This window comes from Hippoglossus hippoglossus, chromosome 4 (genome assembly GCF_009819705.1).
Source record: "Hippoglossus hippoglossus isolate fHipHip1 chromosome 4, fHipHip1.pri, whole genome shotgun sequence".
Classification (NCBI taxonomy): Eukaryota; Metazoa; Chordata; class Actinopteri; order Pleuronectiformes; family Pleuronectidae; genus Hippoglossus; species Hippoglossus hippoglossus.
Window position 1 is genome coordinate 15,901,735 of NC_047154.1, and position 23,482 is coordinate 15,925,216.

General features: G+C 43.0%; 1 protein-coding gene across 21 annotated transcripts in view; it reads right to left on the bottom strand.

Moving 5' to 3' along the window:
* Positions 1 to 17,505, bottom strand: part of adgrl2a (adhesion G protein-coupled receptor L2a) — a 99,634-nt gene extending 82,129 nt beyond the window's left edge. For 8 of the 21 annotated variants that reach the window (XM_034582623.1, XM_034582621.1, XM_034582619.1 and 5 more), the window contains exon 1: positions 16,510 to 17,505. The gene's annotated coding sequence lies outside the window, so the exon portion shown is untranslated. The remainder of the gene's footprint in view (positions 1 to 16,509) is intronic. The other 13 variants (XM_034582616.1, XM_034582610.1, XM_034582614.1 and 10 more) reach the window with 8 other exon arrangements.
* Between the last annotated feature and the right edge of the window lie 5,977 nt (positions 17,506 to 23,482).

Sequence of the window (23,482 nt, forward strand, 5' to 3'; positions counted from 1 at the left end):
TGATTGTTGAGCACAGATTGCGAAGATGTCAACAGGCATCACACGGTTTGGGCTAAATATGAAGCCACTGCACACAGATGTTTCGTGTGTTCAGAGAGACGGAGAAGCCACAGGAGCGCGGGCCCGGAGGCTTTAAACATATGTACACTTGATATATTCGCCTTGTAATTGACAACTGAGTGACAAAATTGTCAGTTGGTCTTCTTCAGACAAAATGAAAGAGTTGGTAACTAGGAGGAAAGGGGTTATTAGGAGGGAGGGGAGGGGGGCTGATTGAAAAAGGACAGTTTGAATTTTGAATGCAGCGGGGGTCTGAAAACAAGAGGCAGATGTGAAAGAATGCCGGGCTCCTCAGACAAAGCTCCTGGTTGTCCCTCTCTAGCTGTTAGAGGACCTCAGGAGAATAGAAGAAGAGTCCGGCCTTTCTATCAAACGAGGTCTGGGAGAATGGAGGGGCGGGAGGGGGGCCCGGAATAAAGAAACCCAATTGGGGGAGGGGGACTCGAGTTACAATAAAAGACTGACAGCTTGCAAGTCTTGCTTGACCCTTGAATTAGCCCCCGAGCTTTCAACAAATCTCAAGAAAGAGTTGGGATGTTAATTGTCACGGAACATCACAGGGATGCAAAGGAAGGGAAATATGGGGCCGGAGATCTACTGAGATGTAAATCAGGAGCAAACTGACCACCACATGTTGAATGAGGGGAACACATTCGGTTTCTACTGCATTCTTCCCCCCCAACAGCCTCCTCATGAATTCATACATGCTATAAGACTCCTCTTATCTCTGTTTTTCTTGCCAATTTTGAGGAGGAAAAAGAAAAAAGAAATACTTGGGGGACATAGAGCTCAGTTAGGGAACGCTCAGCCTCAGCTGTAGAGGAAATATATTCCCCAAAGAGATTGTGTTCCCGCTTTCGACACTGCTGAAGATGTACAATTTGCAAGCGTAAATCAGAAAATTCGCACTCTAGAGGGGAGAGATTGGGCCGGTGATCGGATGAGTCTGGAGTCCTGCTGAGTCAAATATGGGGCAGGGAGGAATCAGAGGATGACCCCTCCGCTGAGGGGAATGATTGAGAGCAGCGCAGGGCCCGGGGAGCTGAATGACACCCAACCAAACACTCTTTGACTGCTGGTGCCCGAAACAAGGGCCCTGACCCTGACAGGAGCTCAGCCAGGGAAATACCAGGAACATGCTGCTCAACAGGACAGGACAGCTTCTCGAGGGGAGGGTGGGGGGCCAAGGGAGGCACTGAGGGAGAATTACATCTTTGAGACAGAAGGGAAAAACAAAAACAAAGAGAGGGAGGGGGGGGTCGTTATTTAAGCTGGCAGATAACATTTTGACGAATCGTTACCATGAGCTATCATTCCAGATTGTTCAAAACCATCGCAATCTAAGTTGTCTCATCAGGACATCCATTTTTTTTTATTTCATAATTTCAGCTGCTTATCCTTTCCGGGGTCATCTAACCCTTCTATCTTCTGCCAGCAGATAGAAACAACTTTTGTTTGAATCTGTGGATCAGAATACGCAAATTAAATTAATCACTGCCCAGCTTTCCTGCGGGGCCGCACTGTAAAAGCCAGAGCGTGTGACATAAGCGCGGTGGCTGTCATGCTCATTGCTCTCAGTGTTTGCGCCATTCATCATTTTTATGAGCCACTCAATTAATCGATTAGAGTACTCCCCACTGGTCAGGACATATGGCTACTGAATAAAGCAGTCATGAACCAAACCCTGGAACACTCCGGCTCATCAATACATTTATGGAGACAAAACAAAAACGTAGGCGTTGTCGGAAAAAAAAATTCATGCAACCGTATTTCAGGTGCAGATTTTTACGCGAGAGAACTGTGTTTATCAGTGAGTAATATTCTTATGTTCGCTGTATATGCTATTTATAGGTCTCACATGTTATTTTTCCGCAGTGTCCTGAGGCACTGACAGCTATATTGCCCTCTGCCTGAATATACTGTATATATATATTAAACCCCTAGCTTCATAATCACTTTAGCAATGCAACAAAAATCCTATTAGCACCAACAGATACCAACACCTGTCTGTCCACATGGATTATAGTCAGATAATTTGCCATGGTAACAAAGTCTTAATACAGGTTCCATACATTTTAGTTGTAATTTTGATGTTTTACTGGGAAGTGAAGTGGATTATCTCAAATGAAATTTGAAAATGTCATTTCCACTTGCTGATAGCACAAAACTATTCCTTTCAGGTCTGTGGAGATAAGAATGATTCAGCCAGGGCCGTTAAACGGTGTCTTTGCCAAATGTTCCTCCGCTTGGGAATTAATAGGCTGACATTAATACAGAAAGATAAATAGGAAGGTCGGGAATGGGAGCCCTGCCATTATATGGGCATCTCATGGCGATAGTACCTGCCAATCAAGTCCAATAAGTCCTTGACACGGCATGATTCACCTTGGAATACACAGAGCGTATGCAATATGTAGTGCCTCCTCCCCTGTCCAGAAACCATGTCCAATTAGTATGTGCACATAAATACTTTCCGGGTTTGTGCTCAGAGAGCACATTAGGACACCGTAAAAGAAACATTTGTTGTGTGATCCAGTTTACCATGGCTAAATTAGTCAAAACAAATCAGGGATTATACAAACTGAGCTCGGCAGTTGGCCCAGACACTCTCCCCGACTCATCTTCTCAATTTCAGCACGAGTACATCATTGTTGCGTTCATGCAAAAATAACACAATGCGATGTGGCCAAGCAAAGTCGGGGACAAAAACATGAACAAGTGCACATGCAAAGCCACACAGAGCTACTCGGTGTCAGGTGAGAAATGTTTAAATTATGCATGTCAGCCGGCTTCAAACTGAACTGTGGGGGAACAAATAACTCAACAGTGGAGGTCAGAGATTCCCTCGTTGAAGTCACGTTCACTGAAAACTGTTGGCGAGTTCGGCAGTTTGTGTAACTTATTAATTTTATTTCACGTTTGTTTGCAGAAAAGGGACCATTCCCTTTTGGATGCACAGGGCCTGGTTTTAGTCTACGGTGATAATGCGCTGTATTTACTCGGATATGCACCAGTAAGCCGCTTTTTTTGACTCCCCCTCCCTGCTCCCTTTTAAAAATGAGCAGCTGAAGGGTTAAAAAGCCTGCTCTATCCTTCTATTAAGGACCTCACCATCAATAATGCACTGTGATCGTGAGGCGTTATTAAACAGGATGATTAATTTTTAAGGTGGTGGGCAGCAATACAAAACATGAAGAAGGTAACGGAGAAGATGACTTGTGAGAGACGTTTAAGATGGATGTGGAGTGAGCATGAAAATAAGCCATTTATCTGCCTTTATTTCTTTCCTCATCTTCACAGAGCCTGATGCGGGAAACAAAAGAGAAACCGAGCAATATCTTTGGGACAAAACAACGTGAGTGTGTGTGCGTGTGTATGTGTGTGTGGGGGGGGGGGGGGGGGGGGGGGGTGTTACTTAACCTTGAATGTGTCATTAAATCATACTTGGCTTACATTTAATGTACAATCCAGATATGAAGTCATAGCCCGTTTCCAAAAATCCACATCTCCATTGTCTAAAAGCCCCAAAATCCTTCTCCTCTTTGTTTGCTTCGCTTGTCTCCTCTTTTTGTCACCGGTATATTTAACCAAGGCTTAATAATAGCTTTTACCGGGATTAACCTCATCATTGCAGGAAAGCATATGCAATATAGTTTTGGTGTTTGTATCCATTTCTTTGAAGAAGACGGTCTTTTCTAAAATTACGTAAAAACCATAAAAGCGCCGAAGATTGGAAAGCAGTGATTGCATTTCTGGAGTGGTGGACATTTCGATTTTTGATGGGTGCTAATTCTTTCAGATGAGAGGCACTGCGCAAAATGTGGCCAACCTTGGCTCGGTGTCTAATTGAGGCTTTTAATCTTTCTGTGGCTCAGAGGGACAAACAACCAGAATAAGGGACACCGCATAATCTTAGTCCGCACCAAAATAGAAGACGACACAAGGACCTTACAGCAGGAGCAAAACCATGCCGATGATTTGAGCAGAGGAGCGGATCTCATGTAGCCGGCTTCATCCTGGCACATTTCTGTCCCAGTGCTGCCGTATCCATCTTAAATTGAAAAAAGATGGCACGGATGCGTTTGTCAGACAAGGCAAGTGGCGCATGTCAACCTAAAACGAGGTATAGCAACACGTCTTGTCACGAAGCTCATGACAAAAGAAGTGGGTGCAGTCTTTTCCGGATACAATCACTTGTCAGCCATATATCTTCACTGAGCACTGCCCTGACAGGTAATGGCGCTTGTAAAACCTGATGACGGTATATTGGCTTTTATTCAAAGATATACATGTCATGACAGTGTTTAAAAGGCATGTAGCTTCTGATCAGAACTGGATGCACTCGGCTGCATTATATCAAGGAAACACTGGTGGAGTAAAAGGGAAGACAGGCACAAAAGAGTCATTTAAGTTGCTTTGAATTTCCAGGCTTCCGTCATTAGATTCCTCGGTGCAGTTTCAGTGTCACTAATCCTTGCCCTCTGCCCACCTTCAGCTAAGAAAGAGAGGGGACAGTTTTTGGGGCTGAGCCTTCTCCACAGCGCTCATTAGCATAACATCAGGACTGAGTGGGGGGATTGTGATGCAAACAAGCACCCATTGGCTCATTCCTGCCCCCTATTTCAATAACTAAGGTGCTATAGGATCTCGCTCCTTCCTGCCTATACTGTACAATGGAGCAGCATCTCCGGGACAGAGAGAGTGAAGGTATTTATATACCAGAGTGTTTTTCAGCTCGGTTTGGATGAGGGATGTCAACTAGCAAACACTTGGCTTGCACGAAATAGATTCCGGTGGTAACAGATGACAAAACAGGGACAATTATAAAATGTAATGTTCAGCATATTCGGTTAAAGAGCGCAAAATCACAGAGGCAAAAAATATCTCTTTTCAAGAATGTCCCCCGGCTTCCCACTGACCATGATTCGGGCTTCGGGCTTGACATGATTTTAAAAATTATGTAAATGAATCCATGGCTTATGTTATCATCTCCCGCCACCCACAATAGGACAGCAGATACAGCAATCGCTGCTTCTGCACCTTGTGTATGGTTAATATGTGTTTGCTCTTTGGTGATAACAACAACAAAAAAACAGGCGGGAAAACAAATAGGGCTTCTTCTTTTTATTTGTTTCCTCAGAATAACGAGACCAAAGTCGAGGGAATCTGAAGCCACAAGGAGAGCGACCAGGCAAACGCAGGGGACTGTGAAAGTGGACAGCGATAAAACATTTAACAGGAAATTATCCCCCCCCCGTCACAAGGTCCTCCTGTTTTGAATAACAAAGGGATTCAAATTCCCAAACAAAGTGTGGAAAGTCGACCAATTGAACTGACAGACGATAGCGGATTGGGGTTTGGGTCGCACCTTTGAACTGCAGCGCCGAAGGTAGGATGAAGCCGAGATGTTAATCTCTGAATCTCTGCGTAGGTAAATCCACTGAAGTGTAATTGCTACAGCTCTAAGTTGTACAAAATAACGACAGAAGAATGGGACACACTATGAATATGAAGTGAGTGTGATAAAGTCCCATGGTGGTGGAGATGCAGGAGAGGAAATCTCCCTCAACAGCAAGCTTCTCCAGGAGGCGTTTCCCTACACAATCAAATGGTTGGTCGATTATATCAGAGAAGTAGTTAAACCTTTACATTACACTATTATTGCGTGTATAAGCAGTTAAGTTGGATGTTGAATATAAAAGTAATTTTTTGTATTTTTATCTCTGCAGCAGAGTGAAAAAATACCTGAAAATTAATCATCACAAAACACAGGAAAGAAAATGCTAATTAAATGGGAATTGGATTAAGGCCTAATTACAAGCATATTTTTGTACTTTATTGTTAACCAGGCAAGGTGTTATCTAACAATTCATTAAGTCAACATTTATCACTATGCAGAGCATGATTTCAGCATCTGACAAGAATTCATTAATGATAAACTGACGAAGAACAAAACAGCAGCTTCAAAAGCAGTGTGTTGATTTGCATCCCGTAAAGTTTAATTACAGTCACTCATATTGTCTGTGTGAATAATAACCACAATAATAAATAATAAAATGAAAAAAATTTAAAGTTTAAAAGGAGAACTAATAAATATATAATATCCTGTCCTGTGAATATTTTTCATCTCTGTCAACCATATTTTGTTTTATACCCCAAAATATCCACAGTATCAAATTGCACTTTTTGTTTGGTGCCACTATTGCTCCAGTTGTATGAATTGTGTTGTGTAAACTACATGACATGTTTTAGTGTTGGCACAAAATGTTTAAACTTCGGTTTAAATACCAAAGTACCACTGCAGTGGCTCTAACGGGGTGTCGCTCAGGGACCGGGGTGTGTACGAGGCCGGGAGTGAATCATAGCAGCATATCCAGTGTTGTACTGGCCATCGGGCACCCTTGGACAAATCCCAGTGGGCTGCCGCATCGATGGGCTAGTGGACCGACAGAAATCCATAAAGTTTTTATGGATTTATCCACTTGGATCTCCCGTCCCAGAGCTGATAAGTCTGAGTATAACCAATACAATAAACTAGGCTACATCACTGACTGTCCCCAAGTAATGTCTGCACACGCCTCCGTTTTATGCACTGTACGCACAGGAGCCTATGAGACTTTCCAGTTGAGAGCAAGTCCCACTCAGTCTCACTTTTATTGTCTGTATCACATCGTTTACAGAGCAGAAGATCATAGGCAGAACTTCTAAAGTCAAACTACATATCTAATCTAAATATTCTACCTCACTGTCGTACTCAGAAACGTGTTTTAGGGCAAACTTTTCCATCCTTTAGGTCTCTGCCTCTCCGGGCTGCAGCGCCTCGCCTACCTCCGGGCCTGCTGGACCTATTTCTGATGGTAATGGCTGCGGGAGCCGCATCCTGTCAGCTCACTCCAGACTCACTAGTAATCAGCTCAGGCTGATGAATGACAGAAATGCCACTGGCTCCACTTTCTGCAATGACAAAAATGCACCCCGTTGATGCCTCCCATTTGACTGTCCTCTTTACACTGCCTCTTTTCTCCATTTCCATCAACTACCACAGAAAACCGGCTCATCACATTGGTTCAGCTGCGGATGCTGATGCTAAAAATGAAACATGTGTTACCGGGCACAGATGCGGTTACATGAGGGTTTGTGCAGCTTGCTCAGAGCTTTGTGTCTGGTCATCATTTAACTGTGGTTTAGATTTTTATCACTGGGTGATTCGTAATCACAAACACATTTGATTGATTCAATGTTCCATTGTCTCATTTCCTAGTAGCATACACAGCTGTTTAGTGTGAATTATTTATTAAAATATTTAAAGTAGCTTGCCAATGATGTCTTTTCAGCACTTCATTAATTAGCTAATGTCGACTGATCTGTGTCAGCTACCTCTAAAAAAAGTTAAGACTCCTCAAAGTCTTTTCAGGCTTTATTGACTGATTTTATGTAGTGTGGCTGCGTTAAACTCTCTATAAAACCTGAAATGACTTTTTGAGGAAACTTCTGCACTCCGAATACAGTCGGAAGCCAAAGTCTGTCTACTTTGCAATTGACAGGTCACAGCGTAAAACACAAGTAAAGCTGTTTCTTTTTTAAAGTTCAACAAACAGTGAGGACATAAATTTCCTATTTTTTTTTGGCTGTCCAAAGAAAATCATGTATCTCAAAATGTGGTTAGTTAATTTTTTAAGGATGTTTCTGAAATGGACTGAGACAATTCTCGTATTTCTTAAATTACATAGCCCATTATAGGATCAGCTGAAAAATTTGAATATAAAGAATCAATATGTTTACATTCTACACTTCTCTTGTTAAAAAGCAGTCACTACAATAAAGTAAATATAGGCTTGCGTCAAAGAGGCATGTGCTGTAAAGACTTGAAGGAATCTGTGATGTAACCTGATTGTCATTTTCTGGCTAATTCCCTTCCTTCCTGCTTCTCCACATCTCCCTCCCAGTGATAACACACCAGGTGTTAGTGGAAAGCTGAGGTTCTCACACTTGGCTTTATTACCTAAACCACTGCTCGGGACTGAATAGCTGAATTAGACAAACAGGGCAGTCTAATGGATAAAGCAGTCAGGGTATGTGTGATTTATAGCAGCATTCACACCAGCGGAGCCGCCTCACACCTCATTTATAAGGAGGCATGATGAATAATGAGGGCAGCCTGTATATGTACTTTTCCTGCCCACACGCCAAAAAAGATCAAATCGTAAAAGAATCCCGCCAAGGTGTCAATAAAAAGTATTTCAATTTTCATTAGAAATTCATGATTAATCTACACACATTCAGGAGCTCAACTTATCTGCAGTATTTAAGATGTTCATTACCTCTCCCCCCGGCGGCGGAGGAGGAGTTGGATCCAACAGGCAGCAGTGAATGCCAGGCCTGGCACAGCTGTACAAGCAAAGCTGTAAAGAGAAGTCACCGGCCACTGTCGCTCAATCTTCTCCTGCGTTAATCCCACACTATCTGCATCCACGTCAGACCCACTCCTCACGTCCCTGCATCGCTGTTCACACTCCTACATTCAATTTGGCAGGAAAGTGGATATGTTGCATCATTTCTCCAGGCTGGAAAAAATCCTCTCGGCATTGTTCCCCTTATATCTTTTTTTTCTTTCTCTGAGACGGCATGATGGCTGTGTGTTGATGTACAATTGATCAAATAGTCATTTTTTGCGATATATTTATTTTTTCCGGGTTATTCAGTGAACCAAATGAGGTGTGAGGGGTTTAGTAATGCTGTTTCAATGCTAGATCCCGTGCGACTTTTAACAGCAGCGCGGCAAATATGAGCACATATGAGATTTAAGAGCCTTTAATGCTGCTGAATCTCTTCTTAGCTGATCAGATCATCTTCTGAATGGCCTCAATACACGAGCAGGGGCGGCGCGTGTGCAGACCAGTCAGCTCCGTTTATCTGTGTTCATCATTCACAATATTACGAGACAACTCGCTGTCATATCATACCCCACACTGTTACCGTAGCTGGACAAATGCACTGAGGAATGAGCGCTCAAGTGGTGGTCAGGTTTTACTATGCCAGAAGCATTCACGAGCCCCACTATGCTTCACAGACGGGAATTTTTATACCCACGCACCGATGGAACCAAATCCTGGCCCTCGGGGCAGAAATTTCATTTTAACATCTCTTTTTTTTGGGGGGGGGGGGGGGGGGGGGGTACTGACATTTTGTCCTCTGTTTTTCAAATGTTTTCCCAAGAAGCTCGTCTCCGGTTGACCCAAAGCAGAGACCACCGCCTCTGGCTTGTCACCGAGAGGGAAGAGTGATGCGGTTCTACGGGCAACAGAGAGGGACGCTCTGTACTGAGACAGCAGCAGGTGCAGCTGTGACAGTTGCCGTGTTGTTGCTCGCCCCACACTGTAGTCGAGATGAGGTTCACAGATGTACCCACTCAGTGCAGTGGTTTATTGGCTGCCTGAGACAATGCATCTCTGTCAAGATCGACTCCTCCTAAGGCCATTTTAGTCTAAGAGTGCTCTGTATGAAACAAGGCTTAGAAAAACCTCATTCTGACACATAAGGTCAATCCAACTCCACGGCAACACAATCAAAGCTCCCCCTGCTCTGCCAGAAAACAAAACACGTTTCAACCTGCGGCAAATCACACGTAAATACGGAGCTTTGAGACACATTGTCAAGCCAAGAGGTTCATCTATTAAACAATAATTATTATAATAACAATAATAACATAGAAACTCTGCATACACGTAAATGCGATTAATAGCCATTTTAATAGAATATAATATAAAAAAAATTGTAACTAATTATTGCTACAAGCGCCCTCGTTGTTTGTCAAAAACAATTTGATTAATTACAACCGAGTCTCTCTGGCGTTCCTGCATCCGAAGTCAACCAAGTACCACCCAAGGCTGCACAACACCCCAAGGTGGATCTTGCAAGGCATGCATTCCAATCATGCGACACTTTCAATATATCTTGGCGGCATGAAAATGAATGGCACCCATTTGAATTTCTTTTTTTTGTTGTTGCGAGAAAGCCAACCTGATTCCTTGCTTCATTTCAGACCCTCGGAGCAGTCGGCAGAGTCCGGTCCGAGCTAAGAGTTTGGTTGAATCTCAAGAGTTCTACAGTGAGAGATCTGAGATAATATGACTATTGTTTTCCTGTAAAAAGCTCCCAGTCTCTGCTTGTTCAATTACTGGAAGGAGCCTCGACGAGGGCGGTTAAATCATTTGCAGAGAGACATTATCTACGCAGAGAGAGAGAGAGAGAGAGAGAGGGAAAGAGAAAGAAGGAGAGAGGGAGGGAGAACGCGAGAGAGAGAGAGAAAGAGAGCAGACATAGGGGCCAAACTTCAGTCTGCAGAGGAAACAGAAACATTTTTTGTGGACCACACATGGTGGGAACAGCGCAGATAAAAAAGCAGCAGGATTCATGATTCACTGTCGGAAATTAACAGACTAATACAGCTTTCTCTCTGTTCCGACGCCAAAAACCACACAATAAGATAACATTGTTATGCTTTTTACCACACGTGATGATGGATTCTCAAACTGAACACATGAGCGACCACAAAGTTTCATTCTACCTCACATATGTCGCCTTCGAACACAACCAGCTCACAAGTGCTCATCTGTCAGCGTGAGCAATCATTAAGAGATAATTTGATTGTTTTTTCAACCTCGGCTGTGTTTGATGTCTCTGGCACGCGAGCAATTGAACAGACAATTATTTTGTTGATTAGCTTAGTTTTTAGCAAGTTACCGTGCCTGTGATATTCCTCTGAAACTCCCAGACCAGACGCTCCACTCCATCTGACTTGGCAAACCACGTTACTGGAACAAAGCTTCCACTCTCCCCAACTAAATACTGTACAATAAAATGTCATCCATCAAACCCTCAGACTCCCAATGGAACTACATAACCAAGCATTTAAGATGAAATATATGACTGATGCACTTTTTCACGTTTTCTCGTATTTTTCACTCACGCTTTGGTCGATTTGATCATTACAAATCAACAAACTGCATTCCAACATGGACTTCAATCCAGGAGAGTGTCTACTGTAGTCGTCTGAATTAAAGCACTCTCAGTACATCAATGAGCACACACATCAAAAGAGCTAGCGAGCAACATAATTTCACTAAATCACAACTAGTTCTTGCCTCCACTTTCACCCATTGGAAGACGTAGTAGTGTCTTTTAATATATGTCATATATATATATTTATAACTGTAGTGGAGTGATTTTCTTCCAACTGATGCCATCTATCTCAGATTGTTTTGGTATTCATATTCTGTATTCTGGGACAGTATCATGTTTTTTTTTTACTTAAATGCAAAATAGCAACTCACCACAACTGCTGTGCAAAAAAATAGACGGCCAGAGCAGCATCAGAAGTGAAGTTCCAAAAAGATGAATAAAGAAAATAAATAAATAAAACCTGCATAAAATAAATAAAAAAAGACACTTCCATTTGAATGAAAGTAAAATAATATTCTAATGTTCAACACTGCTCTCTAGTTTTGAGGATAATGCTAATCTGAAGAATGCCCACAGCCCAACATTAAATATTTCTTTTAAATAAAAAAAAAAGGGGGATGGGGAGTCTAACTTTTCTCACGTGCAATGAGTCACAGTTGTCAAGGACAACAGCCGCCTATATGGAAGACGTATATTGCTCTGCAGTGTTTACACACACGCACTATGCCTAAATAACAGCCCTGTCTTGCTGGAAAAGGGGGCTTTTAAGTGTGGATGTGCTCCGCTCTCCTATAATCCAGCCGAGACATTACTCCTTCCCCTGGCAGACGTCCGCAGATCCCCCCTCTCTCTCCCAGCCAGACCTTGCTCTCGGCTGCTATGGCAGAGCCGCAATAACTGCTGTTTGCTCAGAGCCTTGCCTCCCAGGTTCTCCTCTGTCACACAGAAATTGAATATTTTCCCAAATAGTGTTGCAGCTGTGCACAGATAAGGACGAGTCCTGTTCACATAGCAAAAAGACTGAGACAGGCAGGGTGTGTGTGTGTGTGTGTGTGTGTGTGTGTGTGTGTGTGTGTGTGTGTGTGTGTGTGTGTGTGTGTGTATGTGTGTGTGTGTGTGTGTTTTGTCTACATTGTAGGTCTTCAAATGTTTTTTTTTTTATAAACTATAATAAATGAGAGCAGGAAAAATAGCTATCAGGTTTATAAATGTAATTATGAAAACAAGCACTTTTTTAATTTTTTCAAAGCATGTTTGTTTGTAATTTTCTAATTATCCTTAAATTATCCAAGTGATAGAAAGTAATTGTCGCTCATGCAACGGCTTTAATTTTTTATCTGTGAAACAATAAATTGTAAAAACAATTAAACGTGTTTTTTTTGCATGACGCCTCATTGACAGACATTTCCCTCGCTGGTCTTGGGAGTGACCTAAACACACAGCGCTAATGGCACGCAGCATATCTTGTAAGTCCACGTTGTGTTTTCAACGAGCTGTAAAATGCGATAGCTACGATCAGAAACCAGGCCAATAGGTTGCACACGTCGGTTTATGACCAGGGTGGCGGCTTTTTTACAACACAGGTTTGCACTTTGCACTTCCTTTTCTCCTGAATACCTTTCAGAGAAGCACAAAATGAAGTGAGGCAATCGTGAAAAAAGAGATGCCAGATAAGCTAAGGGAGGCTGCCACTTAACCAGAGCTAAACGAGAGCCACCGGCTAATATCCATGTTGTTTCTTGTCAGCAGAGTTTGTATTGACCCTAACTTTCCACCGCCCATGTCCTTGCTGTGTACCGTTCTGCTCGGAAATTATTCAGGCAAGCAGAAAGTTTCACCTGCCATTTCAGGGGTACCGAATCCCCCGCTGCACCAGAGGCCTTTGGCAAGTGGAAACAAATGTTTCACAAAATGGCAGGGAGGTGGGGGGGGAGACACACGGGCGCACAGCGTTTTACTGATTGCCAATCGTAAAATAAAATCAGTCATGAAAGGGGAGATATTCTGGCCCACCAAAGGCCTGCACATTACATCAAATTTGCCATAGCTTTCTTTTACAGCCTTGTTTATTCCCTTTAATGGCGAACAGTTATCCGCACAGTATGGCTCCATGTAGGTGGTTTAAAAACAGAAAAGATTGCATCGGAAAACACAAAGCCACAATTTACGAGGCACATCAGCAACGGGATGTAAATCTAAAAGCCTTAACTCCCTGAAATCCTCCACTCCGGACACATTCACAGCCTCCACCGCTCGTCTGGTTTTGCTACGGAGCAGCAAACACTTCATTTGTAAGAACTGCAACTTGAAATTGGCCCTCGCTCCTCGTACATTGTTAGCTAACAAAGAGTGTGATGCTAGTGAAGGAAAAGAAAAACAAAACACAAGCCTCAATTTGGTTTTCACCGTGGATGAAAGCCCAACATCCCCTTAGTGTCACTGGCACAAACAATCCATTCAGCCACAATGCAACCTTTAAATCAGGCATAGGGACTCGCCAATCGCTTCTCAAACAAAGACGCTTGTGAGACTGCGCAAGAAAAAACGACATGAGCGAATGTAGCTCCTGGTGAGCGTGTGTGAGCTCATGTCGAAGTAAATTAATAACAGATTCCCTGATAAAGGTGGAGTAGAAGAACCTGGCTACTTGGAATTTAAAAATCTGGAGAGACTACGAAAGCTGCATTGTGATCCGTGTGACGCACGCGTCAAAGATACGTAACAGTACAAAACCTCAGCTGCTGTGGGGAGAAAAAAAATAAATAACCCAGCGGAAAATGAAGCAACAGCAACAGTCCGTCATGTCCACAAATTCTGATGCGGTCACACTCCCTCCCTCATTCACACTCCCTGGCTTCTTTAGAGTCTTGTGTGCTGCAAGAAAAAAAAAAAAATAAGTGACATAAAGAGTTGAGAATAGCGCGATATGTAGCACTTTTTTCTCCTCCAAACCCACACAGAAGTGTGCCGGGCTGTATTGATCAGCGCCTCGAGATTGAACGCACAGGCCAAGAGAGGCAATCTGGTGCTCTGTAGCAGATCAAGAGCAGCTGCAGTTCTTTGAAACCGGACGCACTTTCAAGGAAACAAGGCTATATAGACTGGGAAAACGTACTCTCTCCGCCTGGGATCAACGGCAAAACGCTCATGATGGCGTGCTCCAGCTAAAGATATCAAGCAGCCAGACATTTGAGAAGACAGTTTCTTAAATCCGCGTTCAGGGGGAGTTTGTGTTACGTCCACCGAGTGTAGATACACCTGTTTGTTTTTTTTAGAAGCCAACAAATGGAAGAACAATTTCTACAATTTTGCTTCTAGACAAATTGAGAACTACAATAAACATTGTTTAAGAATTTATAATTACATCAGATTTTCTACTTCAAACTCCCAAATGTTTCCTTTTGTCTCCACTTTTCATTCTTTTTGCAATTGCATTCACCTTGTTGTGAGGACGCTCTGACAACACCGGCGTACGAACAAATCCAAATCGAGATGATGTTATACATGAGATGTAACGCAGTCCTGCTTACAAGAATGGGGGAAAGACACACACACACACACACACACACACACACACACACACACACACACACACACACACACACACACACACACACGTCTTTCAGTTTTACCAGCTCACACATTCGTTCTCGAGCCTTTTCAGACTCAGCCAAAAAACCTGTGGCAAGAAAATACGACTCCTTCCATTGTGTTGGAGGCTTTGACCACTTTGATATGCTAATGTATTCCTTGCAAACACTTGGAATTTGCACTTGTGCTAATTCATACAATTTTTTTTCCCCCCAATGCCCAAACATGTGAAACTGGACTTATCCAGTAGCGAGGCTTGAAGGAGCAGCGCACAGCTCCCGAAGCCTGATTAAAAGCATGTAGCTTATTTCATACCGATTCCTAAAAAAGAAAAAGTTGCCTTTGTGTTCCACTGAATGTCACTTTGTTATGTGCAGGGAGGGAGATGAAGCCACTTCATCCTCAGAAACACTCGGTTTGTTCTTTTGTTTTGCATAATCTCGAGAATTGTGTCACAGGAAAGGTTGTGCAGCTCTGCCTATTTACCCAGGATTGATGCATTAGATCATTTAAATACACATTTACTTGAGGAAAAAAAAAAAACCCACACAGCTTGACAAATGGGATATTTTAGAGTAACTGTATCCCACCGCTGGGCAGATACGGTGGTGGACGTGTTCTACAGACTAAACATAGGAATGAGACACATTGATGGGACTCTAATCCAGGCAGGAGGAATTCATGGATCTCTCCCAGTCTTGCGTTTCTCTTTAAAGATCAAAGGCACAACCCCCCCCCCCCCCCCCCCCAAAAAAAAAACAACAACAAAAACACGGAGGGCACCGAAAAGACCGGAGCTAAATTTATCCCGTTGCACTGATCGATCACTGGAGGCTGCAGCTCTGCTCCTGGCTGCCAAACATCACCGGGTCTGACCGCGTGTTTGTCGGGGGCAAGGAGAAGGCATGTGCGCTTCTTCTCCTGCTGCTGCTGCTGCCCTACTCTTTTTAACACATGCTTGACAAGACGCAATCTGCGGCCCTAAATAAAACATGTGCAGTAAAAAGGATCTAATTTTACTGCCACTCTGCACCCACTGCGTTGGAGTTAGATCCAAACCCCTCCTTTTATTTTCTGGGGGGTTTTTTTCCTTTCTTTGATTGATTTCCATGACATTTCCTGCGCTTGTAGAACCATTGCATCATGGGCTATCTCTGGCTCCAAAACTAATTATTATAACACTGGGTAGGCGAGGCTTGACTGGGGTTTTTTCTCTTCTCTTTTCTTTTGGACAAATAGCCCCTGCCCCAATTATAATGGATTAGCCTGTGAATGTTCTCTACAAGTTACAACGACATGGCTTCTCAGGTCACAGCTCCCAGCATAACCCCCCCCCCCCCCTCCCCTCCCCTCCCCATTCAGACCCAACTACAGGGACCATCAGTGGATTGAAAAATATACTCACCACCATTAAACTCCAACTCAACTTTTTTTTAAAGGCAGAAATTCCACCTTAAATGGCGCTTTACACGTTCTGGTTCACATGTAAATTCACTGCCCCTCTTCCACGACATACTTTTTTTTTTAAATAGTTTCCATTCAGCCGAACAAATCAATCCACATCTGGTTATGTTTTCATTAACCATTTTTCAATTAGTGCCTTGGACCTAGTGAAATGGGATCTTCTGTTTTAAAAGACTTTTGTTGTAATTTCAATGTTTCTTGCAATGAAATCTGACTTTTTACATTTTAAAAAGCAAGAATACGACCAACTAAAAAACTTAAGCAGCTTTACGTCTCGGTTGTGTTTGTTTGAATAAGTGCAAAAAAGGCAAACGCATGACTCTGAAGTGACCAAGCAATGAAAGAAAAGTTGCTACACCTCACATCAACCAGTTAAACACCCCCTGCTGCTTAGATCTGACTTGTAAAGTAATTTAAAAAACTGCTTCTTACCTTTAATTCAGTGAAGCCAAGCAAGGATATACAAAAAAAAAAGTGAATGTAGAGGAAATGTGGTGGGGGAAAAAAATAAAATGTCAGATTGTGGAGAGACAGTCTGATGGGAACTCCTCTGCAGCGGAGAGTCTGCAGGTCTGAGGCATGCTCCCCTCGATCTGGGACACAGGCTCGGGCTATCAGGCAGGCAGGTCCCCCCTTTTCCAAAATCAGAAAAAAACTCAGCCCCGGAGCCTCACATTCCCCTGCCCGGGACACACGCCTCCATGGCCGGCCAGGTGCTGCTCTGCTCTGCGCTCAGTCCCAACACCTCATGCGCCCTGAGAGCGGCTCGTGCGCCCTGGGTCTCCCGCCTGCGTGCGCTCTCACTCCCGGGGAAGGAGCAACAGACAAGAGGAACGAGAAGACGAAGGAGGAGGATCAATTTTTTAAAAAAAATTATAAAAGCAACAAGAGTGAGTGAAAGAGGGTAAAAGAGTGGCTTTTTTCAGTGTCTGGTGCCGGGGTGAGAAGACAGAACCCCCCCCTCGCTACTTTTTCTAGCCGCCGAACGCTGCTCTCCTCCGGGCTCCTGTGTCTGGCTGAGGCTGGGTGAAGTTTGGAGCTCAGCGGCGGCTCGCCTGTGGAGAAGACCCCGCTCACGGTGCTCAGACACTTGGTGGAGGATCGGGCAGCTTCCAGTAAACAGCGCCAGCGCAGTGGAGGAGCGGAGCCGCTGCCTGCAGGAGCCGTGTGAGCAGCGGGCCGCAGCCAAAACCCGGACTGGACTCCGGATCCACACTGACTCGGAGTCTGTGCAAGAAGACACTAATCACATCAACTTAATATCATGTGCACGCAGGACTCAGCTCATCGTCTTCCTCTTTTCTTGCTCTTCCTCTTCCTCTAGCTCAAGGTTTACGAAGTCGCCCGCATTATTTGGGCTTCTCTGTTTGGAGATGCAACGCTGCCTTTCCCTTTCGGGGCACGAGAGGCCTCACGCTCTGTCACAGTAGGCAGTCCGGCCTATTCAACCAATGAAAGAGGACTCATTTTACTGTAATACTACCAAGCATCAAAAGGAACATGGAAGTACAGGCAGAGACCCCCACCACCACTCCACCCTCCCTCCGACCGGCCCCTGCAGGATAACACGCTGGCCTGAGCAGCAGCAGCAGCGAGTGGTCAAGCTTCTGCTGCTGCTGGTGGGTACACAGCCAAAGCACTTTTTTTCCAAACCAAGAACCTCTCCTCAATTGTGAGTGTGTGGTTTTTTTTTTTCCCTCGCTGCACTTTTCTTTTACATGATTCATGACACCATTTGGCAGGCGAGGGAGTTCTGCTGGGCGGCCGCGGCTTCGACCCTGGCGCTCCACATATACTGTACGCCGCCGTGGTGATCCATGATTTGTATTCGCTGTAAAAAAAAACGCAAGGTGATCACAGCTCATTTAGATTTTCGAAGACATTATATATATAATTTTAATCTTCATTAAAACCTCATAAAAAGTCAACCTCATTTCTCCATACAAAAAAAAATCTAATTTTCAGTGCAGCTGGTACATATTTTAATATTTTCCTCAGAGCCTCTATCTTTGAATAAAAAAAAAAAAGCTGAAAATAAAGACGACACAGGTCACAACTGTTTCATGTTGATTTCTCCATCTGCTGAAGACTTGGACCATGTTATGATCTGCTTGAGGAATTATGTCCAGAAACATTATCAGACAGGACATGGGTACACACCTGGCTTCAATAGAAACTGCCTTTCACCCTCTGTGGGGAAATGTGAAGTTGAGTCATGCTTGCCAGGTGAAGGTGAGCGCGGGAGAGGGGCAGACTTGCGTTTTCATAAGCATAATTTTACATAATAATACTGCCATTTTTTTTCTTGCTAGGGACAAAAAAAAAGGGAAAACAGATGTAATAAAAGGTCACCCAGTGGCAGATATCCATATCTGGAGAAATGTTTATTTATAAGCCCAGAGCAAAAACACATGTGGTGTCTGCACGGCTTCAGCGTTGAGCAGCTTAAACTGCCGAATTCATTTGAATCTGCTTCCTCAGATTGTCAACAGAGGGCATTAGACTTGTGTTGCTATTCTTCTGAATGAACATAACTCACAAGCAGATGAAGTAGGCAAAGACAGAAATATGATAGAATCACACGTTTCAGTTTATTCATTTATTTTATTGCTAATTATGGACCACCTTGTTTTTGTGACCTCGGCTCACGCAGCCATTTCTCTGACGAGTTGCACATTAATTGTTTATGTGCAAGTGGTTATAATGGACTCTGATATGATCATATCGCGCAACAGCGGCACAATATTGCACATGATCACTCGCCAAATGGTGCATGATAAATGGTTTCTCTTCCGTCTTTGATTCTTTGAAGAAGGTGGAAAACAACAAGAGAAATGATCACTGATTTTATGCATTGCAGTAAAAGGGAACACGTATGTTTGCAGGTTAGTAAAGATAGAACTGTGGTGTGATTTCAAGCGGATGCGTCAGACGGACCTGAGAGCCAACGTCTCCTCGTTCCGCATGTGGCTCCGAGCCTGCCTCTTAACCTTCAATTGTTCACCTCACAATGCTTATTGGTTCCCTCCCAAAATATTTGCACATGATTGACATCTCAGGCACACATGACCAGTCACAGGACCGCAGCCCACCCCCGACAAATCAGCGTCCTCTCGCCGATGAAGGACAAAGATTTGGCCGTGGCTGTTATGCGCTTCAGAGCACAATTAACAAAGCTGCGTCTAAAACCTCCATCACTCAATCGTTTGTTCCTGAAGTGACTGACCTACTTTATTTCCCTTTATTTCATTCAACTTCTCTGAGCTTGACCTGTGGACACACTCGGCTTCAGAGTTTTGCTCGTGTCATGTACTCGTCCGCTTAACCGCTCCAGTAATGACACATTGTTTAAAGCTGTGGTGTGTTTGCCGTATTGCCTGGTGCACGGTGCAGATAAAAGAATCCGTTTTAGGACACCGAAAGGAGTTGTGTTCCTCGTGTTCTTCCTGTCACATCTCTCCCTGCCGTTTTGCAGCAGAAGTTCAAAGTGATGCATGAGTAGTGCGAGCCGGTGGTGCTTCTTTCCCCTGCATCGTCTGCATGAAATCCTGCAGCTTGATCTGTTCCAAAGCGAAGGAAACTCCTCCACATCACGACTGCACCGACTTTCTCGGTATTCTCTCATCAATTTTGTCAAGCTGGCTTTAGTGGTCTCCTAGGATATCACACTCTCGGAGTAGACTCATAATCAGAGAAGGCCTCTCTACACAGTGGAGACTTGGTTAATATTTATGTAGCCACGGGTAACCATGCGGCGTGGAGTTTTGACCTCACTTCTGCAGCACCTCGAGGAGCTGCCCTGTTTCTGCACTGGAAGAAGTCGGCACAGAGCTGATTTAAAGACGCAACAGGGCTTTTATTGGCTTATTTAAATAGAATAAAATAAAAACTGAGGTTTTGGTGCAAATAATGTGAAGTTCGACTACTTACAAAGCTTATCAGTAAGTTGTTTAACTTCAGTCTGTGGCCAATGATGTGATGGGAAATACATTTTTTATAGCTCTGGAGTGAGGGCATTTTCATATTAGAGGAGGGAGCTTGCATGTAGGTGGATTGCGATCCGCCAATACACACAAAAAAGAAAAAGATGCCTTGCACTTGGGTCATCAACTATGTCTCTGCTGCCTTGAGTTTACTTCTGCACATGGAAATACTCTTAAAATATTTCTTAAATTTATTGTCCAGTTGTTACTCTATGTTTTCATTTGCTCACATTTCAAACAAAGTAGTTCATTTTCCCATGAAACCTTAGGGATCCTTTTGCAGCCATGTTTGAATGGAATATTATGATGTCACATGTTATGGTTGTTGAGGAATTTGTGACCATCCTCGCACATCCTGTATATGCCACTATATATTATGTATATAGTGTATATAACATTACTTCTGTATACACCATTGGGAGAGTGGGGGCCTGTTTTGTTCCACACATACTCCCTTCTCTCTTTCAGCAGTACACAAGGTCAGGTTATAGATAAAGGGCCAATCAACAGTACATTGTAGTGTCTACATTGAGGGACTTTCATATCTAACTCAGATGTGCCCAGACAGAGAGGCACCAACTTCAACTCTTTTGCGTATTTCACCAGAGGCAACACGTAAGGACACAATGTGATTTAGTTATGCATATTTATACTTAACTATCCAATAGGATGCGAACACCTACATGTAACACAGAGAGTGACATCAAGTCTAACCACTCATGGATGTGCTGTTGGAATGGGTGACGCAAGTAGAGGGAGATATACTGGGATGCTGTGGGAGACATCTTCAGACTTGGGGGTGACGATTTCTCATGTTACTCTGTTAGCGTTTGTATATTGTTCCACCTTCTGGTCTCCTTGATGACATCAAGCCTACGTTAAAATATATAAGTATATATAAGGCATCAGCTGCTGTCTGAGTTCCACATCGTCACTTCCGCCCACTGTGAAGAGTTGTAGCCACAATATCTCAGATAACAATACTCATTTGGAGTCAGAGCCAGTGATGTAGCCATTGTTGGTTGGATCCATGGTATTGATTGGTATTTGTATACATGCACTCGACGAATCACGAATCAGTCTCAGCTGTCAATTATGAAGTTTCACCCCATTTTTTAACAGCATCAAAGAGCTAATTAAAACCAAAGTCACTGGAAAATATAACGCTTGACCACACACCAGTGTGATAAGAAGCACCTAAAATGACAGAAACCATCTCTGAGGAAACTTTATTTGCCATGTTCTTTGACTTTTTAGTTTGGTCCATGTCCCATTTGCTAACATGGAGGAGGACCTATGCTGTAGCCAGCCACCAGGGGGGCGATGGAGACGCTTTGGCTTCACTTCTGGGGAGCTGTCACGTCGTCCATCTTTATATAGAGTCTATGGCTCACACCTGATGTGAGCTGTACCTGAGTAAACGTGAACTATACTCAAGAACAAATACCTGTAAGTGTTTACTCTGCTCAAACATATAGTGGACAATGGGGTTAGGCGTACTCGCCAGGGTCCTTGAAGTAAAAGCTCCTTTAGACTTGCTTGTAAATATAGATTTTGACATGAGAGAAAAGCTGGGTACAATTTAACTTTCATTGTTTTTTTTAAGATTTTCTCTATACTTTGGTTTGACCATATGTTGTATTACAAATTTTTTAAAAGTCAAACTCATCCAAACTGTAGCCAGACATTTTCAATCATTGTATCATGATCAATCATTAACTAGACAGAGATTATTTTGCTTTTACTTCACTGCTGGAGTTTATTCAGAATGAAAGGATTGTCACATGTAAATAAAAAGCTGATTATGTGTTTTTAATTCACTCGCCGACTGTCAATCAAAGTGTTTTTTTCTTACAGCTCATATCACGTGTTAAATACAATAGTAATAGGGTATTTACACCAGCATGCATCTGACCCAGAATCAATAGAGGATAAAAGAGTAAGAATATCTTAAGCCTTTTTAAAATCATTACAGTTTTCTTTGTCTCTGTGCCTTTTCCCCCATTAAACACACCCAAGAAAGCCTCAAAAATCAATTCCTGTCTAAATGTAAATCAACATGTGCGCTGGGAGCTGGCACACCAAGAAAAATATTATCAAATCAAGTCCCAATGAATGATCTCATCATTCTGCTCAAATTTCAGTTATTTAATCACTCTGTCTGTTCAAGAAAAAAAATTGCTGCCCAAGTCATTCCCCCCTAAAAAGAGTCCAGGACTTATAATTGACCCAGCAGACAGGAAGCAATTAAAGACAAGTCAAACACATGAGGGGCTTTGAGATCAACTTTGAAAAAAGCAAGGTCCAGTGTGGGCACGTCGGGCTCTGGCTTGCACAACTGTCAAATAAGTTGCCTGGTAAAAGACCACACCACATAAACAAATCATTTAAAGCAAAAGTGTGACGTGAAGTAAACGTTCAAGAATCTCACAACTCCTTCAACTGTGTCCTCGAATCCAAACCTCTCAGAAACATGCTTTCTTACAGAGCAGCCTTTTGCTCTCTCTCAGGTTTGATGTACGAGCGACGTGCTGGTTTTTTAACAAATACACGAGAGCAACAGATAAAGGTGAAGAATCTCTATTCAAATGTTTTTGTATGGAAACTTAGCCAAGTGGAAACAGATGTGCTTCACCTGTGACCTATAAAAAGTGATATATGGTCACTGGTAATATGATTCAGCAGAGGCCAACAGTTCCAATTTGCCTCACTTTGCTGTGTTGCACTCTGTGTCGTGTAAATGTGGACATATTTTTCAAACACAAGATCTGGCGTCTGCACTGTAAACCTGCAGTGACTGCTAGGTACACTTTGAAACGACTGGGTTGAAAGAAAGATCCATTAACTCTCGATTGCAACACATTTGAAACCAAAGGGTTTTTCTGCCGAGCACAATGTTATTTCAGTTATTATTTATCAAGTTGATATATTATAATTATAAAAAAAAGTTGTTCAGCACCAAAGAAAATATATGAGTTTTTTTTTTCTCTTTTATATTTGACTCAATAAGGCGTATGCCTCCGCCAACAGTCCCTCAAATTTAATCAAGCTGTCCCAAATTTCACACACTCATGGACATCAGTTAACTAAATGGGCCTGATTTTTTTCATCAAGACCTGTAATTTATTCCCTGGGAAAATGGTGAAAATGTAAAAAAAAAAACGCCCTCTACGCGATGTCACAGAAAGTTAAATAAGTAATTCCTGGATCCGAACCAAATATAATATAATATAATTAAATGCGAATACATAGACTATGGTAAATGCTCGTGTGCAAAGTGAAACCAGTGAAGCTTTCTCTCTTACTACCTGCACCAACAATCTGCCAATGTGCAGGCACAGCCGGTTTGTACAGGGAATGGAAGATAGTACTCTGATTGGTTAAAGGCATGTTACCCCCAAAACCCACACACTAATAATTAA